The sequence below is a fragment of the Aotus nancymaae genome, unplaced genomic scaffold (assembly GCF_030222135.1).
Source record: "Aotus nancymaae isolate 86718 unplaced genomic scaffold, 86718_ANA_hifiasm-v0.15.2.pri h1tg000065l, whole genome shotgun sequence".
NCBI classification, from domain to species: Eukaryota; Metazoa; Chordata; class Mammalia; order Primates; family Aotidae; genus Aotus; species Aotus nancymaae.
In genome coordinates this window covers 1203747-1223879 of record NW_026988480.1, presented here as the reverse complement: position 1 = coordinate 1223879, position 20133 = coordinate 1203747, and the positions used below count along the sequence as shown (strand labels likewise).

General features: G+C 35.7%; 1 pseudogene; it reads left to right on the top strand.

Annotated features, from left to right (window-relative positions):
• Nucleotides 1–236: 236 nt before the first annotated feature.
• Nucleotides 237–1630, top strand: LOC105722062 (non-POU domain-containing octamer-binding protein-like; annotated as a pseudogene).
• Nucleotides 1631–20133: the final 18503 nt, after the last annotated feature.

The following is a 20133-nucleotide window of genomic DNA, read 5'->3' as shown; positions in this document are numbered from 1 at the left end:
TGGGTAATTTTATGGGGTAATAGAAATAGTCCATATATTGATATATAGTGGTGAGGGTTGCACAGCTGTGTATGTTTGCCAAAATTCAATTCATTGAACCGTATACTTAAAAAGAGTAAATTTGCTTTTTTTCTCGGGACAGTAGAGGCCATGTAGCGTTGCCGTTACTTCGAAGAGAAATCAGTCGGTAGAGGAGAAGTCGAGGTTAGAGGGGACTGGGAGGCACTTTGCTGTCTTCAATTGAAGTTGAGGATGCAAAAATGCAGAGTAATAAAACTTTTAACTTGGAGAAGCAAAGCCATACTCCAAGAAAGCATCATCAACATCACCAGCAGCCACCACCACCGCCAATACCTGCAAATGGGCAACAGGCCAGCAGCCAAAATGAAGGCTTGACTATTGACCTGAAGAATTTTAGGAAACCAGGAGAGAAGACCTTCACCCAACGAAGCCGTCTCTTTGTGGGAAATCTTCCTCCCGACATCACTGAAGAAGAAATGAGGAAACTATTTGAGAAATATGGAAAGTCTTCATTCATAAGGATAAAGGATTTGGCTTTATCCGCTTGGAAACACGAACCCTAGCGGGGATTGCCAAAGTGGAGCTGGACAATATGCCGCTCCGTGGAAAGCAGCTGCGTGTGCGCTTTGCCTGCCATCGTGCATCTCTTAACAGTTTGAAACCTTCCTCAGTATGTGTCCAACGAACTGCTGGAAGAAGCCTTTTCTGTGTTTGGCCAGGTGGAGAGGGCTGTAGTTATTGTGGATGATCAAGGAATGCCCTCGGGAAAAGGCATCGTTGAGTTCTCAGGGAAGCCAGCTGCTCGGAAAGCTCTGGACAGGTGCAGTGAAGGCTCCTTCCTACTAACCACATTTCCTCATCCTGTGACTGTGGAGCCCATGGACCAGTTAGATGATGAAGAGGGACTTCCAGAGAAGCTGGTTATAAAGAACCAGCAATTTCACAAGGAACAAGAGCAGCACCCAGATTTGCACAGCCTTTCCTTCGAGTATGAGTATGCCATGCCCTGGAAGACACTCATTGAGATGGAGAAGGAGCAGCAGGACCTAGTGGACCGCAGCATCAAGGAGGCTCATGAGAAGCTAGAGATGGAGATGGAGGCTGCACGCCATGAGCACCAGGTCACGCTAATGAGGCAGGATTTGATGAGGCGCCAAGAAGGACTTCGGAGGATGGAAAAAGAGCTGCATAACCATGAGGTGCAAAAATTAAAGCAGCTGGAGCTCAGGCAGGAGGAAGAGCGCAGGCGCCAGGTAGAAGAGATGCGGCGACAGCAAGAAGAAATAATGCAGCGACAGCAGGAAGGATTCAAGGGAACCTTTCCTGATGCGAGACAGCAGGAGATTCGGATGGGTCAGATGGCTATGGGAGGTGCCATGCCCCCTGCTCCTGTGCCAGCTGGTACCCCAGCTCCTCCAGGACCTGCCTCTATGACGCCGGATGGAACTTCAGGATTGACCCCACCACCAACTGAATGCTTTGGTCAGGCTGCTACAACGGAAGGAATTGGGGCAATTGGTGGAACTCCTCCTGCATTCAACCGTGCAGCTCCTGGAGCTGAATTCGCTCCAAACGAATGTCACCGATGCTAATAAAGTTGCAGTGTCTAGTTTCTCAAAACCCTTAAAAGAAGGACCTTTTTTGGACTAGCCAGAATTCTACCCTGGAAAAGTGTTAGGGATTCCTTCCAATAGTTAGATCTACCCTACCTGTACTATAGGGAGTTGGCTGGGGTGGAGGGCAAGGGAGGGGTGGTATAACCAAATCACGCGTGGTATAATGTTTAATCAGTTCTGTGTGGTGCATTTTTGAAGTCTCAAATGTGATTGTTGAGCGCCTGGGGAAATCATGGCAAAGTGGATCCAGTTAGAGCCCATTAATCTTGAACATTCCGGGTTTTTTGTTTTTTGGGTTTTTTTTGTCCATCTTGTTTCATTTGCTTGCTTCCCACCTACCCGGAGACAGAGTCTCTCTGTCACCCAGGCTGGAGTGCAGTGGTGCGATCTTGGCTCACTGCAACCTCCGCCTCCCGAGTTCAAGTTTGTCCAGGCTGGTCTTGAACTCCTGACCTCGTGATCCACCTTCCTCAGCCTCCCAAAGTGCTGGGATTACAGGCGCAAGCTACTATGCCCAGCCTCATTTGCTTCTTATCCTTAACACTCCCCCAGCCCCAGAGAAACTGCCACATACACCACAAAAACCAAACATCTCCCAATGACCTTAGCCCCATTGCTCCATTCACTCCCAGGTGAGAATTCAGGCAGCCCACAAAGGTCACAGGCAACGAACATATGGTTGTGTTATATCCCATTTATTACCCCTTCATGTCCTAAAGAAGACATTTTCTCTTAGAGGTTTTCATTTTAGTATATCTTTAAAATATATATATATCTTTAAAATATATATATATCTTGTGTTAACTTGCCTCCGTCTTTTTCTTGGGTGAGGATGCCCAGGAATGACCCTTTTGTGTCTATGATGTTACTGTTCACAGCTTTTCTTGATAGGCCTAGTACAATCTTGGGAACAGGGTTGCTGTATACTGAAAGTCTGACAGTAGCTCTTAGACTCGCCTATCTTAGGTAGTCGCGCTGTGCATTTTTTTCATCAGTGTACCGTGTTTGATTTGTCTGATACATTTGGAGTTTTTCTGAGAAATGGAGCAGTAATGCAGCATCAACTTTAATAAGTTGTTAATAAGTTAAAATATATTTTAAGCCTTTAAAAAAAAAAGAGTAAATTTACTGCATGTATAATATACCCCAATAAATCTGACTTTAAATAGAACATATATATATAAATTTCACAAATATATATATTGAGATATATGTTTATATCTCAAAACCATCTTTCCAATCTTATTTTAGAATATTTTAGAAATTCCAGAGCATAGAGAAAAAGGGAAATAATGCATACGAGACTTGGAAAATTAAGACAATTTCTATTATTCACACATGATAGTGTTATCTATATTAAAAACCTGAAAGTATCTACAGAAAAATTACCAGCAAAGGTTAAGAGCATTGCTAGATCTAAAATCAGTATAAGAATGTATTATGCATTTTATTTGTGGAAACAAGCGAAAAAATAAATTTTAAATACTAGACGGTAACAAAAAGTAAAACTACCTGATAAAGGAAAACTATGACCTTTAAATAGAGAATTTTAAAACATTATTTAAGTTACGACATTATTTAAGACCCAAAAAAGAATCACAAAAGCATACTATGTTAATGGAAAGTGTAGACTCAATATTGTAAAGAATTCATTTTACTCAAACTAGTTTTTATAAAAAAAAAAAAAATGACAAACCAATTCTAAAATTTATATGGTAGAAGAAAGAGATAAGGAAAGCTAAGATGTTTCTGAATAGCAAAAATATGTGAGGGACTTTTTCTCAGTATTTTTCCAGCCTTATGATAAAAAAATTATTATTAAGATAATATGCAGTTGTTAGTAAAAAAAAAAGAGGTAAATTTTTAGAGGAACAGGATCGAGATCTTGGAAACAGCCCTATGCCAATATGTAAATTTGAAAAATATCACAGATGTAACATAAATTATCAGTGTGGAAAGGATGCCCTTATTAAGGATGGTACAAAAGGTTTAGAGGAAAACAAAACTAGGATCTCAACTTCCTCCATACACTTTACAACAATTCCTGGTGAACCAAAGATTTACATTTCAAAGTGAAAGTTTAAAATTTTTATAAGGAAATATAGCAGGATACCTTTAAGACATCAAAATAAAGTGTTTCTTAAATAAAGCATTAAAAGGGCAGTTCAAAAGTAGATTGATAAATTTGACTACATTAAAATTAAGAACATCTGTTCCTAACACCACATTGTAAAAAAACAAATCATAAACTGGAATGTATTTACCACAAAAATAACTGACAAAAAATGAATAGCTGGATATACTATAATGTTTTTTAGTCCTATCTGGAACAGTTAGGTTATTTTTCTTTGTATTTTTTCTTCAATCAATGTTGATATACTAAACATCTTTGTATTCACCGCCTTTTGCTAAGAGTGTAATTGTTATGTCAAAAATGCCATGATTTTCATTTACATAGATATGGCCCTACCGAGATGTTTTCTCAGTTAACACTCTGTCGCAGGCTGATCATAGTTCCCTGAAATAAGTCCTCACACAAATTCCCAGAACCCAAGAACGTTGCCTTATTTGGAAAAAGGGCCTTTTCAGATGTGATTAAGTTAAAGGTTTTGAAGGTACAGGAGTCTCTAAATGACATGACAATTTTCCCTAGCCAAGAAAGATATATCACACACAGAAGAGGAAGATGGAATGTGAACGTGGAGGCAGAAACTGAAGCGATGCAGCCACAAGTCCAGGAATGTCAGCAGTTACCAGAAGAGAGAATACATTTCGGTTGTTTTAAGCCATCAAACTTTTGGCAATTTGTTACAGTAACCACGAAGTAATGCTCACTCTCATCAAAGTAAGTACATGAGAATGTTGTCTTTCCTATCCTCTATCAACGAAATATACATTCTGATAGCGGAAAAATAGTATATTATATATTTAATTCATCTATTTATTCTTACAAAAAATATTAAGCATCATGGTTAAGGCTAATTTGTATTTCCTTTCTCTGAACTGTTTGTTCTTGTCTTCATCCAGATTTCTATTGCACTATAATTTTTCAGAAGCTCTGTAGACCCTTTTTATAGATTATGGAAAAGAATCATTGACTAATATGTGTCACAAATACATATCTATTATTTATATTGGTATTATAATTTTTTTCTATCCAGAAACACTGGATTTTTTAATAAAGCTAAATCTATTTTTTATTACAGTTTTACCAAATGAAGATTACTGTTAATATGATGCACTTACATTACATTGTGGTAGTAGGGGGGTTCATTTTGTGATTTAAATTATTTTACTCACCTTCAATTTATTTTATTATGAGTCAGTAGAAATAGAAATTAATATTTTAATAGAAATTAATACCAACCATTTCTCAGTCAATCCATCTTTTTCCCACGATGTGCCAACCTGCCTTTAAGAGATATTAGCAACTTTAAATATATTTAGGTCTATTTCTAGATTCTCTAGTTTGTGCTAGTGATATGTTTACATACGCATACACTAATACAAATTGCTTAACCACTGTTGTTTCCATTTTTAATCTGTTTTAGTATGTCGTATTCCTAGTCCCACGTGTTAATTCATCCTCTTACATTTCAATTTCATATGAATTGAAAACATGAACATTTTTCTTTTTTCTTTTTTTTTGAGACAGAGTCTTGCTCTTGCCCAGGCTGGAGTGTAGTGACACAATCACCCCTTACTGTAGTCTTGACCTCCCGGGCTCCAGCAATCCTTCCACCTCAGCCTCCTGAGTAGCTGGGACCACAGACACCCACCACTACCCTTGACTAACTGGTTTCATTTTTGTAGCTACAGGATCTCCATGTTGCCCAGGCTTCTCTCAAACTCCTGGGTTCAAGTGATCCTCCTGCCTCAGCCTCCCACAATGCTGAGACTATAGGCGTGAGCCACTGCAACCAGCTGGAAACATTAACTCTTGAACGAGCTTGTGTTTTCACCACATATTCCTTCAAAAAAAAAATACCTGTGGTCACATAACTTTTAAATGCATTCAAGTTGACATCATTGCAATATAAAGATTTATGTATAGCCTTAAATGGCATTTGAAAGTTTTCCTCAAACAAATCTTGCTCATTTCTTATAAATTTGTTTCTAGAAACATATTTTTGTAGCTCTTGTAAATGTGATTTTTCTCCAACTTTTGATCTGACGGCCTTAATTTTGAACCCAGAAATCTTACAAAATTTTGTTACTGCTTATATTATTTCTTCAATCGATTCCTGGGTTTCCTATATACTGTATGTTACTATTGATAATTCTGTACCTTCTTTCCATTTTATTCATTTATTTATCTTATTTGTTTATATTGCCTAATAACTTCAGAATAATTTTAATTCATAGTGGTGTGAGTAAATATCATTATCTTATTAAATTTAACAAGAATGCATTTAGCATTTTTAAATAAATATTATTAGAATATATTCAAGTTCTATACCTAGTCTGACTTTAATTACACCTAATTTTTACCACAAATCACTATTAAATTGTTTTCCAATGTATTTTTATTATTAATGATGATAATTATGTGAATTTTCTTTTGATATATTAAAATGACTTACTATATTAATATGTTTCCAAATACTGAATATTTATTGCATTATTGTTGGGAACTTCACTTAGTTATGATATATAACTGTAGTTTTTCTGCTAATTCTGACTGTTAATATTTTATTTTTAAAATTTGCATCAATATCAGCCTGTAAATTTAGGAGCTATGTCAAATTTTGATATAATTATTTTGATGAATTTATAAATGTAGCTTGGAAGTTTTTTTAAACACATACATACACACACACACACACACACACACACACATACACACACCTCCCCCCCCACATGATACTCTGAATCAGTTTATGCAGGACTGACATTTTCAATTCTTTAATTGTTTGGTCAGTTTCCCTAATGAGTATATCTCAGGCTATGTAAGTGAACCTTCGTAGAGGTGGGGAGAGCATACAGGTCTTTGACAACAATGGTTCTTTTACAATAATTTATCTGTTTGAATTTTCTCTCTCTTCAGTGGTCAATTTTGATCATATATATTCTTAATTTATACTGTATTATAAGTATAGTTATAATTTCCAGTTTTTTTCACTTCTTGTGTTTCCTTATATTTTCTTCTGTTTTTCCTCTTAATGTGAAAAATTGCATGAATTATTAGATTTTCTCTTATAATCCGCATGCATCTATGAGGTAAACCCCAATCTTGGTCATGACCCATGATATTTATTAAGTATTGCTACATTTAGTTGGCTAATATTTGTTTTTAAATTTTGAATCTACATTCATAGATGAGATTGCTTTTTTTGGTTTTTGTGTGGTTCTTAATATGTTTTGGTATTGAGTTCATTCTAATCTCATAAAATAGGTGACAAATGTTCTCTCTTGATCTGTTCTGTAGAGTTTGTAAAAGTTTGGGATATTCTAGTACTTGATTATTTGGTAGAAGCTCCCTGAAAAATCCACTACTGCTTGTATTTATTTAATGATTATATGACATTATCTACCATTTCTTCCTGAATTAAAATATGTCCAGATTCCAATTCTTCTCTTCTCGCTCCAGTGCCACCAACCCATTGCAAACAACATTCTCTCTCATCTGGTTTCCTGCTATAATCTCTCTCCGCATGGCCTCATTTCTAGCCCTGTTTTCCTAGAGTAGCACTTTTCAAAAGCATTTTCTGCAGTGACAGAAATATCCTAATATCTGTGTTGTCCAATATGGTAGCCACTTGCCACTTGCTGTTCAGCACTTGAACTCTGATTAGTGGGATTGAGAAATTGGTTAATTAAATTTATAGTTAAATGATTACATTTGGCTGGTGACTACAAAAACGACCGTTTTATTACTTGCTTTGTATTCGTCTCACATTTCCTACTTCCCTTCTTTTTTGCCTGGTTTTCACTTCATTGAGAATTTTTGTAATATTGATGATTTCACCTTCTCATAGGTTTTCCTTTACACAGTATAGTTTATTATTCTATTTTGAATATTTTAGTGATTATGTCAAAGTAAACCAACATAGTACTTTAATCTTCCTCTGTAAAATGTAAGTATATAAGAGACCTTTAATTACAATCATCACCTTTCAACTTACATGCTATTGTTACCCAGTATATTTGTTTTCCTTTATTCCCTCACCCTATAAATTAGTTATTTTATTTTTATTGTTTTATATAGTCAATGTTTGCCTAATTTTACCAATTTTTTAACCAATGTATTTAATATTGCTTATTATTCTGTTTTACATTTAGCCCTTCAGATGTACTTTCTTTCTGAAGTACATTCTTTATAGACTTACTCTATTTTTTTTTTCTGAAAATGTCTTTATTTTACTCCAGTTCTTAAAAAATGTTTTCACTCAATGTAGAAATCTTGTAGTAATTTTCTTTTAACATGTTGAAGGCACTACTCTACTCCCTTCTAATTTTGAGCTGTTTGTTGGAAATGGGTCATTCTTTGGTAGATCATATCCATTGCCTTTCTTGCTGCTTTTAAGTTGTTTTTCCTTTGATATTCTGTAGTTTTGATGACAGGACTGTGATGAGAAGAATTTTCCACATAAACCCTCTTTTGAAGAGGTGTGAATTCTTTACTTGTGCCATTGCTTTAATTTTAGAAAACTAAAAGGAATGGCATACACATTTTATAAATATCTATTCAGCATAATTGGTGAGGATTGTCTTTTTTCCTCTTGTAATTTATTGATGCAGTGGATTACTTATTACATATTTTCATTTTTAGATACTCTTATTTATGTACTAAAACCTAGTTGGTCATAGTATATTACTCTTTTGATGTATTTCTGGGTTCTTTTGCTAATATATTCTTGTAAATAATCTGGTCTCTACTTATCATTATTTTCTATGATTTTACTTAAATGTTATCATTACTAAGTTTGATTATTAACATTTCACCGACTTTGCAAATGAAACAGGAAGATTTATATCTTTTTTAAAGCCTAGAATAGTTCCAGTAACATTGTGAGACATTTAAAGATAATTTAAAATTCAGCTGTGAAGAGACCTGGTCTGGTGCCCTCTTCAATGTGATGTATTCTATTAACTCCTGGATTTCTTCCATTATAATTGGTCCATTAAAAGTTTTCACTTCCTCGGGTAATTTTGGTAGTTTATATTTTACCAGGAAATCATGCTAGTTATTTATCTTGATTTTCAAAATTGCTGCCTTTCCCTTTATGTGGCAGTGTTTCCAGATTTTAAAAATTATTTCTTTTTTTTTTTTTTTTTTTTGAGACGGAGTTTCGCTCTTGTTACCCAGGCTGGAGTGCAATGGCGCCATCTCGGCTCACTGCAACCTCCGCCTCCTGGGTTCAGGCAATTCTCCTGCCCTCAGCCTCCTGAGTAGCTGGGATTACAGGCACGCGCCACCGTGCCCAGCTAATTTTTGTATTTTTAGTAGAGACGGGGTTTCACCATGTTGACCAGGATGGTCTTGATCTCTTGACCTAGTGATCCACCCGCCTCGGCCTCCCAAAGTGCTGGGATTATAGGCATGAGCCACCACACCCGGCCAAAAATTATTTCTTTATGTTACATTCTCTTTCTCATTCCTCACCAAGTCTGCATATCTATTTTTTCTCCTTTTTCTTTCCTCAATAATACTTGCAAGTTGTTTATCTATATTATCAGTCTTTTCAAAGAAAGGTTTTGTGATGATTCATCCTTCTTATTTTTGTTGTTTGCTATTTCATCAGTTTGCTTTTTTCTATAATAATTCCCACTTTCTGATTTCTCTTGATAAATTATGCTGTTCTTTCAAAAATTTCTTTTCATTACTTACTGGCTTTACTTTTCTTTCTTCTTTAATTACAAAGGCAGTTAATAACACAAACTTTCTGTTAACTACAGCTTTTGCTGTGTTACATATGGTTTTGTATAAAATATTCTTTTCATTTGATTCTGAGTGGTGATGTCCTTTAAGTAATCAGGACAGTTATCAACCCACCACCCACAGCTCTAACTATTAAGAAGTCATGGCTCAGAATGATTCAGCATTTAAAAACCTAACGTAAAACAAGAAAGAGCAAAAGTTAATTTTATAGTATACTAAGTTAAAAAACATATGTGCTTTAAAAATCCTACAACGCTTTGGCTGGAAAAGATATAATATAGAAAATAACGTAGGCCAAAATAAATTACTGCTGTCGTTATTTCAGACAAATCCAAACTCTCAAGAGTAAATATTAAACAAACTGTTTTTAATTGATAAATGTTCACCTGTATTTTAAAAGTAATTATCGGCTGGGCGTGGTGGCTCAAGCCTGTAATCCCAGCACTTTGGGAGGCTGAGATGGGCGTATCACGAGGTCAAGAGATTGAGACCATCCTGGCCAACATGGTGAAACCCAGTCTCTACTAAAAATAAAAAAGAAAGTAGCTGGGCCTGGTGGCGCGTGCCTGTAATCCCAGCTACTCGGGAGGCTGAGGCAGGAGAATTGCTTGTACCCAGGAGGCAGAGGTTGCAGTGAGCCGAGATTGTGCCACTACACTCCAGCCTGGCGCCTGGTGACAGAGTGAGACTCTGTCTCAAAAAAAAAAAAAAAAAGGCAATTATCTTTCTGTGTTGAAAACATTTCAATAACCATATTTTGATCAAGGTTTACCAAACTAATACTATTAATATAAAATTTCAAGACAGAGACAAAAATGCTAGAGGACTGTGACGCTAAAACAGACCTCCCACCCTTTTCATTGAACTAAAGAAGATAAAATTAAGGTCTCAAAAATAGCCACATTCATACAGCCTTGAAAATCTCAGAGTTTGGATTTTCTATCAGCCCCAGTGTGAGGGAACTCACAAAAAGTTTTACTTAGAAAAAGTGAAGAAAGTTGGCATTCTTGTATCTCTAGTGTAGTGGGTCAAATTCATTCCTTCCTTCACCATTTCATAATGTTATATTCCACACAGGAAAGAGGTGATAGCTGTGTTTGCTGTTTACCAGCATAGAAGAGTAATAAATCACCAAACCACTCTTTGAATTAGAAAGTGCAACTTCCCATGGGGAGAAATGCCAGATATAGGTGATGGGGAGGAAGGCAGCAAACCACATTGCCATGTATGTACCTATGCAACAATATTGCGTGTTCTTCACATGTACCCCACAACCTAAAAAGCAATAAAATATATATTTTTTAAAAAGTGCAACTTCAAGAAAGGTAGAAGATAAAAAAATATAAATTTAAAAAATAAAATGGGCAAGTTAGTAAAAAAAAAAAATGGAAAAGCTTATATGACAAAGATCTAAAGGCATGGAAATGGTTCAACATTAGCACAACTAATGTAATATCGATATAATGCCCAGGGAGGCCACATGTGATTGTTCTCAGAAGTGAAATGTGCGGAGGTGAGGAATCTAAAAATCAAATCATCATCTCCCCTAGTACCAGCCAGCGGATAGAACTACAAACCAAATAATCATGTGGGCAGAAGCATACGCTACAGGAATGCAGTTAACAAACAGAAGAAACAGCTACAAGTGTTGAACGCAGTTGCCACAGAAGAGCAGGAATCAAGGGTGGGGAGAAATAAATCAATAAATGCCTCTATTTTCTTATAAGCCTGGCAATTCAATTTGACTTTTTCAAATTATGTAAAAGTATTGCAATGACAAAAAGTAAATGGAAAGTTCCAAAAGACATGGGAAACACAACCCATTATGTAGTTGTGTGTGGACATACAGGCAAATGTATACACACACACACACACACACACACACACACACATCAAAATGCTCTCACATAAACGATAAAATGCTAACAGTTCCATCACAGAGTAATGGGATTATGGGCAAATATATTTTATTTCTTATTTTCTTTGTATTTTCAAAAATGCTGTATGCTGCTGAAGACATATTAACATATTTTTTTTTAATTTAAAAATTACAGCTTCCAAATACATGCAAGCATGTATTAAGTGCCGGTTTGTTAAGATTAATAGGGTGCACACGACCAGCACCCTCAACTCGATCCAGAGTGAGCCTCAGACACGGAGAGGCAGTCCAGTGGCACATCACCTTAGCCAGAGTCTTTCACTCCATTTCCTGGCTTGTCTTTTCTTTGTCCCTCATTACTCTGGGGTTATGGTGAAGGAGATAACAAACTCTCTCGCTACTCGTGAAATCTGGGAGCAAAGGCAAAATGCTCTTGATCATTGTCATGCATTATGGACTTCAGAGGTTCATATTTCTGTCTAACATCTGTAAGCCTCTGCTGACTGCCCATACAGTGAAATGCAAAAACACCACATTCGTTATTTGGGGAAGTATTTTTGTCCTTTTCTGTGTGCATTATTTTTATTTAATATGAACTTTCTGTCTTTGAATCATTATAGCCTTAAGTATATGTATAGCAAAATGATTGATTTCATATGAGATGCTGCTTGTATTTGCTGTTATTTCTTAAAAGCTATAAAATATTTTTAGATAAATGCCATGAAAATTAAATTATCACATTATAAAATACAGGTATGGAATAGAGAAACAGATGGCTAATGAGCTGTGACTTGTCACAAATGGGTTCTGAATTTTATAACAAGAATCTATCAGCAGATAGGAAATGTATCTGGACAAAGACCAATTGCCTGGAGATAGTACACAATCTAATTTTAGACCATTTCACTTTTCTTCCCTGAATGACATGAACAATAACAATATGATTGAGTCACTTTTGCTGAAAACAATTGAACAAGACTGACAAATGCATAACGCTTCAGACCATGAAATTCCAATTGGTCCAATCATAGACAAATTTATCATGCCTGCAGCGACGCTATTGTAGCTACAAGTCATGTTGTCTCCCACTGTGGTAACTCTTGAATGGAAGTGAGCCAGGTTTGCAGAGTAAGCTACTGAAGCGTATGTCTTCAGATAATGTTTTTAATCAGAAGTCTCTTCTGTAATTTAATATCTCTTCCTCTCAATACTCTTGACAAATTTCATTAGAAAGTCTCTTGACAAGGGATTTTATGCAGTATTTGAAGGTGTTTCTGCTATGATTGTGAATTGTTGTATAGCAATAAGAAAGGCAAGTTGTCACCAGGCACGATGGCTCACGCCTGTAATCCCAGCACTTTGGAAGGCTGAGGTAGGCGGATCACGAGGTCGGGAGTTGAAGACCAGCTTGGCCAATATGGTGAAACCCCATCTCTACTAAAAATACAAAAATTAGCCAGAGGTAGTGGTGCATGCCTGTAATCCCAGCTATTCTGGAGGCTGAGGTGGGAGAATCGCTTGAACCCAGGAGGCAGAGGTTGCACGGAGCCGATATTGCCCGTTGCACTCCAACCTGGGCAACAGAGCAAGACTCCATCTCAAAAACCAACAACAACAAAAAGAAATACAAGTTGTCCACCCCAGTAGGGCAGGATGGAATGAGCTACAATCTCAGCTAGTGACTGTAGCAATACTAATATCAATGATAAGCTAAACCCTTGAAGAACATGCTTTAAAAAATGGAAGGTCAGATAGAGAAATTGCACAAAGAAGCGGTGCAAGGATGATACACAAATTCCGGAAGAGTTCTATATTTTTTATATGCATATCAATGGGAAGTCATTATATGAGGAAAAGACCACTAAGAGGTTTATAAATATAAGCAAAACACAAAGGCTGTAAGTATCTGAGAAAAATTAGGCATTTGGTCATCAATTTATTCCCAAATATTTAGAGAGTAGTTTTATTATTGTAACATGATCAAGGAATATTAAGAAAACACTGAATTGCTTTAATTCTTTTAATGGTTGCCTTAGGATTTATAGTGCACATCTCTAATGAACAATGGTCTACATTCAAAGAATATATATCTCACATGTAATATAAACCAGTAGAACAGTATAGTCCACGTTTTTCCCTGGTATTTTTGTGCCGTTGTCATTATATGTTTTACTTGTATATATGGTACAAATGCACAATACATTGCTCCTACTTTTGCTTTAGATAGCTTTTTTAAAATGTAATTTCAATGAAAAAAATATTTTATTTAAAAAAACAAGCCAGTATTTCTCAACATAAGTCTGTGTTGAAAATAATTTAGAAATTATGAGAAAATTTTTAAAAGTTTTTCAGCAAAAGTTATATCTCAAGTTTTAGTGTAATGTTTGTTTTCCTTTCTTTCATGGAGATGATAATATTTTCCACCTTTATTATCAATTTCTATCTTATAGTATGTGCCTGCTTCTTTGTTCAATTAACTATTAGATATTACCAGTTCACATCTCTTTTTGCATAAATTCTTTATAAATTATTATGTAGTATTTAACTTTTCACAATATTTGAGACCAATATTTTTCCAAATGATTTTCTGCCATCAAAGTTTGAATGATTTTATGTACAAATGATTTTACATTTTTATTTAGTCAAAAATACTTCTCTACCCTTATGAGCCTATCTAATTCAGAGGACAGAATGACAATGATCAGGCTACTGAAAGTATGGTTGCTATCAAATGTCAAACTGAGAATCGAAGGTTGATGGTTGGCAAAAGAAATTGAGAAGAACCATTTAGGAACTTCATTCACAATATGACAGATAAATTTTGTCTCTTAAATCTAATAATTTGAAAATGGGGTTGATATTTTATGTCTTTTCCAATAATTCAATTTTAGTCTATTTTTAAAAGTGTTACCTAAATATTTAGAGAGAGAATTGATCCTTCACAATAGAAAGTTTGAGAATCATTGGCCTATTATTCTCTCTCCATTTTAGCATGTGGAGAAAAAGGCAGAATAAAGAAGGGTTGCTTTTGTTTTTATTTTTTCCTCCTTTGTTTATGTACATATATGATTTAAATATAAAAGAAAGTTATTTTGATATATATTGTGTCATATGTTTAAATATTATTCAGTTTAAAAAATCAGAGCAGTAAGATGGCAGACTCGGAAACTCCAAGCTCTCACTCTCCAACAAAAACATAAAAAAAGAAAAGTCCAGAAGTTATCTGAACCAGCATTAAAGAGTCTGGAAAACAGTCACGGGTTTACAGCAAGCAAGCAAATGCCTTATCAAGAAAAAGCCGTTGTCACAATAGTAGGAAAGATGTGTGGCATTTTCACTCTTAATCTCTCCATTCCCCAGCACAACAGGCAAACTGGGTCTTCGGCAGAGAGCAGGCTGACTCCAGATCCTGCCGCTCATGGCATAAGAGGGAGCAGAGCAGACTTCATTGCAAATCGTTGTGTTATGTTTCCAGCCTTTCTGAGGATATCTGACAGATTGACGTAAGACACTCATCTCTGTTTTGTGTAACACCAAATGCAGGTGATAAAAGCAGTGGGCGCTGCTCATAAAAGCTACAAGGTGACGATAAGCTCACAGGTGTCTGAGGCAAGAGATGGCAAGTAGAGATATGAAATAGGTCATCAGAGTTCCAGAAGAGATGTTTAATGAGATGCTTTGGGGGAATTAGAATATCAAATGCAGCCATATATCCAGGAGAATTTAGAAAACCATGCAAATACTCAAGAGAGCCACGTGCTCAGAAAAGACCTGAGAAGACCTTCGGCTTTCATTGCTGGCCCAACCCCAAACTTGGGCAAGCCTAGCCCAGAGATGAAGGGGGCCCAGCACACAGCCAGTCTCTAGACACTGCCTTGCAGTGCCTGCCTCTGTTTTGTTTTGTTCTGTTTTGAGAGAGTGAAACAGAAAGAGAGAGAGAGAGAGCTTTTATTGGTTTGTTTGCTTCAGCTCCCGATTTTAAGAAAACCTCTGTCTAATCATTAGCTGAACATGAGCGAAAGAAACAGAGACACCAATGATAACACATGACAAGAAATAATTTTTGCAAAAACAGTTTGGAAAAGTCTCAAATGGGCTAATACAGCCTTCAACAATAAAAATAAAAGCAAACCCTGAGGAAGAGAGAGAATCTGATTTCCAGAAGTACCTGATTATAGCCATCAAATTTCCAATTTCCAACAACAACAATTACAAGACATACTAAGAAATAGAAGATGCTCATTCAAAATTTTGAAATAAATTTAAAATAAATGGAAAGAAGCCATCTCTAAGAAAGCACACATAGATTTACTAGAAAAACATCTTAAAACAACTGAAAAAGAAAAGAAAGAGAAAATGTTTAAGATTCTAAGTTCAGAAATGAAAATAGAGACATTCTACCATTCTGCAGGAATAAACAGATTAAAAGTATACTTTGAACAATTATACACTAACAATTGGTGTAACCTAGATAAAACAGGCAAACAATCTGCGAAAACTAAATCATAAAGAAATACAAAATCTGAATAGACGGATACCTAGTAAGGAGCTTGCCTCAAAATAAAACACGTTTCTACAAGATAAAAAAGCCCTACACCAAACAGCTTCAATGGTGAATTACACCAAACTTTTAATGAAGAAATAAAACTAATTCTGTTCAAACTCTTGCAAAAAAAAAAAAAAAAAATGAAGAAGAAGGAATACTTTCAAATTACTCTATGAGGCCTACAATTACCCTGATACCAAAATCAGCAAAAGATACTACATGAAAAGGAGGCTACACACAAATATTTCTTATGAATATTGATGGTAAAATCTTCAACAAAATACTAGCAAACTGAATTAAACAACATATTAAAGCAATTATAAACCATGACCAAGTGGGATTTATTACTGGAATGTAAGAAAAGCTCAACATATGAAAATCAATCACTGTGGTATATGAAATTAATAGAATGGAGAGGAAAAATCACATGATCATCTCAACCGATGCACTAATAAAGCACTTTACAAAATTCAACAGGTTTTCATTATAAAAATAATAATCAGAGAATGAAAGGGTCTTCCTCAAAATGATAAGTGCCATACGTAACAACCCACATCTAACGTCATGCTAATGGTGAAATAATGAAAGCTTTTCCCTGATAATTAACACAAGACAAAGATGCCTGCTTTTACCACTTCTATTCAAGATTATATCAAAAGTTCTAAAAAGAATGATTAGACAAGAAATGTCATTGAATTTGAAAAGAAGGAAGTAAAATTATCTCTGCAGATGATGTAATCTTTTATGTTAAAAATCCCTGAAGATTACACACACACACACACACACAACCCCAAAAAAATGTGTTACAACCAATAAAAGAAAATCCTGCAAAATTGCAGACTATAACGTAAATACAAAAAGCAAGCTATATTTCTATCCACTAGCAATGAAAGATATAAAAAGATTCAAAACATTTCCATTTATACGAGCATCATAAAAAGTAAATATTAAGAAATAGAGGGAGAGATCCAAGATGGCTGATCACTAGCAACTCGGGCATGTAGCTCCCAGTGAAAGCGCAGAGAACGAGAGGACGCCACACTTTTAGACGAATTTTTGTTGCTCACGGACTAAGACATTCCCAGTGGAGGAGCCCCACGGGTCGCCAGGGTGACTCTTGTGGCCGGTGCAGCAGTTTTGCTGGCACCTCAGCGCGGCAATTCTTGGCACAGAGTCCGGAGATTCCCGGGCAGAAAAGCACCATCAACCTTAACACCGCTGTTTTGGCCGGCGCAGTGGATTGCTCAGATTTCGGCACTGGGAATTAACAAGTCGGATGTCTGCTCAGAAACCTACTTAGAAAGTTGGTAATTACAAAGACGACAGAGGGATAAATATACAATGAAGGGAAGAAACCAGCATAAAAAGGCAGAGAATACTCAAAATCAGAATGCCTCTCTCTCTAGAGGGGATCACAGTTCCTCATCAGCAACGGAACAAGGCTTAATGGAGAGTGAGTGTGTTCCATTATCAGAAGCAGGTTTTAAAAGGTGGGTGATAAGAAACTTCTGGGAATTAAAAGAACTTGTTCTAACCCAATGCAAAGAAACTAAGAACCTTGAAAAAAGGTTTGACGAAATGGTAACGAGAATGGACAATTTAGAGAGGAATATAAGTCAATTGATGGAGCTGAAAAACACAACACGAGAACTTCGCAAAGTATGCCCAAGTTTAAATAGTCGAATTGATCAAGCAGAAGAAAGGATATCAGATCTCGAGGAACAGCTTAGTGAAATGAAATGAGAAGACAAGATTGGAGAAAAAAGGATAAAAAGGAATGAGCAAAGTCTCCAGGAAATATGGGACAATGTGAAAAGACCTAATTTACGTTTGATAGGTGTACCTGAATGTGACAAAGAGAATGAATCCAAGTTGGAAAATACTCTTCAGGATATCATTCAGGAAAACTTACCCAACCTAGCAAGACAGGGTAATATTCAACTCCAGGTAATACAGAGAACACCACAAAGATATTCTTCAAGAAGACCAACCCCAAGGCACATAATCGTCAGATTTATTAGAGTTGAAATGAAGGAGAAAATACTAAGGGCAGCCAGAGAGAAAGGTCAGGTTACCCATAAAGGGAAACCTATCAGACTTACAGCAGATCTCTCAGCAGAAACCCTACAAGCTAGAAATGAGTGGGGACCAATATTTAACATCCTTAAAGAAAAGAACTTTCAACCTAGAATTTCATATCCAGCCAAACTAAGCTTTATAATTGAAGGAAAAATTAAATCTTTTGCAAACAAACAAGTACTTAGAGACTTCACCACCACCAGGCCTGCTTTACAAGAGCTTCTGAAAGCAGCACTATATATATAAAGGAACAACCAATATCAGCCTTTCCAAAAATATATCAAAAAGCAAAGAGCATAAAAATTTACACCAACTAATGGACAAAACAGCTAGCTAGCATCAAATGGCAGTATTAAACTCATATATATTCAAATTGGATAAAAAGCCAAAACCCATCGGTATACTGCATCCAGACCCATCTCACATGCAACGATACACAAAGACTCAAAACAAAGAGAAGGAGGAAGATTTACCCACCAAACAGAGAGTAAAAATAAACAAATAAATAAAAAGCAGGAGATGCAATTCAAAGATCAAAAGAGGCAAAGAAGGACATTACATAATGGCAAAAGGATCAATGTAACAAGAAGAGCTAACGATTCTATAGATCAACGAAACAAAATTAACAAGGACATCCAGGACTTGAACTCAGACCTGGAACAAGTAAACTTAATAAACATTTATAGAACTCTCCACTTACATACATTACCACCTCATACCTATTCCAAAAGTGACTACATAATTGGAAGTAAATCACTCCTCAGTAATCGCATAGCATTTCATAGGTTTAAATGAAATATTGGTTGGCTGCCTGTTTGTTATTATCTTCCCTTATTCTTTCCTGTCGACATTAAGTATAATTATTGGTATAAAAGAGGTTTTCAATACCCATTACTAAACTGCATTCTAGCCTGGGCAAGAAAGCAATACTCCCATTCTCTCTCTCCTCTCTCTTTTTCTTCCTCTTCTTCATTCTTTTTTTCTTTCTTCCTTTTTTTCTTTCTTTTTTCTTCCTAAAAAAAAAAATGCAAGAATCTAAAAAAAAAAGAAGAAAAGAAATAGATTTAACCTAGGAGGTGAAAGACTTGTACACCAAGAACTACAAGTATTGTAAGAAATGAAAGAAGATATAACAAGTGAGAAGACATCCTCTGTTCATCAATCAATACTTAATATTGTTAATATGGTAATGCTACTCAAGTGATATACAGATTCAATGCAATGCTTATTCATATCCCAACAGTAATTTTTGTAGCAATAGGAAAAGTCATCCTAAAATCCATATGGATTCTCACAGGTTTTCAAGTAGCCAAAACAATCTTGAAACAAAAAAATAGTTTGAGGACTCACATTTCCTGACATCAAAACATAGCAAAGTAATCAAAACAGTGTGTAACATAACGATAGTCAAGTAAACCAAGGAAACGGCTATAAGTGGGATGGAAAGAAACCCTCAAATATGTGGTCAATTGATTTCCAAAAAGAATGCCAAGACCATCCAATCAGAAAGGAACCGTTTTTTCAACAAATGGCATTGGTAAAAATGAATACCACATGCCAGAGAATAAAGTTGGACCCTTATCTTATGCCATATACAACAATTATCGCAAAGTAGATCAAAGAGCAAAATGTAAGAGCTATGCAAACCATATATTGGATAAAGATTAATATTCAGAATATATAAAGAATTCCTACAACTCCACAAGAAAAGAAAAAGATAACAACAAATAACCAAATTTAAAATATGCAAAAGACGTGAATGGGCATTCCCCCAATGGCCAATAAGCACATGAATCTTTTAATGTGCCTTTGGATGTTACATGCTTATTAACATCACTAGTCATTAGGAAAATGAAAATAAAAATCGCAAAGAGATACCACTTCACAGGCTTTGGAATGGCTATTATATATATATATATATATGAAAAATAACAAGGGCTGGTGAGGATATGGAGAAAATGGAACCCAGGCACATTACAGATGAGAATACAGGATAATGTACCTGCTGTGGAAAATAGTTAGGTGATTTCTAAAAATTAAAAATGGAATTATTATCTGATTTCACTTCTAGTATATACTCTAAAGAATAAAGGCAGAGAAACGAACAGAC